General features: G+C 32.8%; 1 non-coding gene across 1 annotated transcript; it reads left to right on the top strand.

Moving 5' to 3' along the window:
- The first annotated feature begins 2239 nt into the window (after positions 1–2239).
- On the top strand, positions 2240–2343 carry LOC131180340 (small nucleolar RNA R71). Its single transcript, XR_009149116.1, has one exon. It is a non-coding gene; the product is annotated as a small nucleolar RNA R71 (small nucleolar RNA).
- The last annotated feature ends 691 nt before the right edge of the window (positions 2344–3034 follow it).

The following is a 3034-nucleotide window of genomic DNA, read 5'->3' on the forward strand; positions in this document are numbered from 1 at the left end:
CAACTTCTATGAAGAAAACTTAGCCAAATTATTACAGTAACATGACCAATGGAACAGTGCAAAACTGAACACTAAAACTGAAAATTTGAAATTTGTGCCTAGAGACTTAAAGTTTGAGAACACAACCAAAACCAACAAATTAGGTAACCAAAATGTGGTATGTGGGTGAAATTGAAATTCTCATAACTATTAAGCATTAGAAAGTCAACAAATTAACTTGAATAGTATCGTAAATAGTAATCCCGAAATACAAATTTCAAAGAATGTCAAATTAAGCATATTAAAGTTAGATTTGAAATTATTTTTGGATTTATGATAAATTATGATACTGAAACACTGTGAAATTGTGTGTTTCAGTTGAAAAGAATGCCGGAAAAGAACCCGAGGCATCGAATCAAGGCCAAGAGGTGACTCGCATAAGGTTTGTGCACAATATCAATATTATTTAAAATTCACTTACAAAGTGCATGAAATGAATTACTTATATTGCAAAATGTGTATTATGCTTTTGACTTAAATTATTGAAAGTTTACTTGTATGTGTTTGAAATGGCAATAAATATTTAGTAAATTGTTAAGATAGTTTTGAAACCACAATGTCATGACCATATATTTGAATACCTCACTAGTATGACTAGTGGGAAGAAATAGTTTCGAATTTTGATTCCTTCTCTGGCTGAAGTGTTGAGGTGTGTGCTAGTAGAAGAAGAAATTGAATGGATATCCATATATTTGAGCTAGCTAGCCTTGTGATGTGATTTCTCATAAGCCTCTGGCTATTAAGATGATTATTGTTTCGAATGACATGATATAATTATGTGTTTTTATGAAATTTGTTTTGAGACTTCCTAAATGAAATTGTTTGGACTAAAAGTTTATAAATCATGTTTTGCATTTGTTTCTCATATTCCGTTCAGTATTTGAATAAATGTGTTTTGAATTATGCATAAATATATTTTAGTATGCTGTGCACCACTGAGTCATAGTACTCAACGGTGGCTGTTATTGCTATCGCAGATATAGAGACTAGAGGAGCAGCAGAGTGAGCTACTGAGGAACTTGGCATATGAAGGCATTTGAGAAATTGCCTCTATAAATGCAATGTTGATGTATAACTTCTTCAGAACTTACAAAAAATTTCCCAAACTGCTTATCTAACTTTGCTTTCTAAAATCTCTGAGGATATGGAAATGGTGGCTTGTATAGTGGTGGAAGCACATACTTTTCTACTTCTTCTTTTTTAGCTTCTTTCTCCTTACTTCCTCACTAACTTCACCTTGAACTAAAATAGACTCATTTTTATCTTCACTTTCTTTCTTCTTTTCCTCCATTCTCACCTCATCTTTCTTTTCTTCTCCCATAACTTTCCCACTCCTTAAAATAACTACCTTATAATGTTCTCTAGTATTCTCTGGTTGACTTAAAAGTTTTCCTTGTGCTTTACTTGAAGAACTTACTTGTTGACCTATTTGATTCTCTAACATCCTGTTATGAGTGGTGAGTTAATCTATCCTTGAAGTCAATTGTTGAATCATTTCACCTTGTTTCTATTGAGCAGATAAAAAACTTTCCATCATAGACTTTAGAATTGAATCTTGGTTTGAAGACTAAATTAGTGGTTGTGGAACAGGTGCATTTGAAATAGGTATGTTTTGATTCCTTGATGGTGGAAATCTAGGTGTGCCTCTATTTTGCTAAAAATTTTACTGTTGTTGATAATTAGGAGGTTGTTGATAATTCTGTTATTGTTGCCTTTGTTGACCTCCCCAAGAAAAGTTAGCATGATTCCTCCATGCAGGATTATATGTAGCAGAAAATGGATTACCAGCTAGCCTTTTATTGTAATTTCCCCTAAAATCAACTTACTCACTTCCAAACTCTTGCCCATAAGAAGGAAATTCACTAACACAATTCACATTCCTTATACCACCATCTTCTGTATGGCTAGATCCCCCAACTGAAGCATCAACTTCTATTCTCAATTTATCCATCTGTCTTGTTAAAGCATCAAATTTGGCATTAAACATACTCATTGCATCTAACTTATATATACCAGTGGATGACTTCCTTCATTCCTTTCACAACTCTATTGATAATTATTGTAAGCATTCTTGTTTAATGCTAAATAAGCTTTATCTGCAGATTTCTCCATAAGATCTCCTCTAGAGGATGCATTTGTTATACTTCGGATAGCTGGAGAAACACCATTATATAAATGCTGAACTAGCATCCACTTAGGAATCCCATAATGAGTATATCTCCTTTGAAGACCCTTGTATCTCTCCCATGTTTCATAAAGACTTTCATCATCCTTTGGTATAAAAGAAGTCAATTCATTCTTACTTGGAGGAAAGTATTGAGCCAAAAAGGCTTGCGATAGCTCATCCCAAGTAGTCATAAAACTAAAAGGTAATGAATGCAACCATTCTCTAGCACGATCCTTCAAAGAGAAAGGAAATAACTTCAGCCGAATGCTATCATCTGATACTCCATTAATCTTCAGCATATCACTAATTTCAAGAAAATGTACAAGGTGCACATGTGGACTCTTAGTAGGACCTTTCTCAAATTGTGTTTGTTGAACCATTTGACAAAGTGAAGGCTTTAATTCAAAATTATTTGCTTCCACTCTAGGTTTTGTAATTCTTGGTAAAAAAATCACCAAAAGTATGAAAAGCGTGATCCTTAACTGATTTGTTATTGTTATTGTTGTTGTTGTTAACCATTGCTTCCTCTTATTATTCTTGATGTTGCTCTTATTCTCTTTGAACTCTAACTTTAGCTTTTCTCCTTTTAGCCTCTGCTCTCAAAGCCTTAGTTGTCTTTTCAATTTCAAGATCAAAAATTAAATCAATCTCCTCACTTCTTGATCTTTTCATGTAAAAGATAAGTACCTGAAAAACGAAATAAATAAAATCTCAAAGCAAAATTGTAAAGAAAAATTAAAAATTAAAAATAAAATGCCCAAATTAACCAAACAATCAATCATCTGATATCAAACAAAATCAAATCCCTAGCAACAGTGCCAAAAACTT

The sequence above is a fragment of the Hevea brasiliensis genome, chromosome 5, assembly GCF_030052815.1.
Source record: "Hevea brasiliensis isolate MT/VB/25A 57/8 chromosome 5, ASM3005281v1, whole genome shotgun sequence".
NCBI classification, from domain to species: Eukaryota; Viridiplantae; Streptophyta; class Magnoliopsida; order Malpighiales; family Euphorbiaceae; genus Hevea; species Hevea brasiliensis.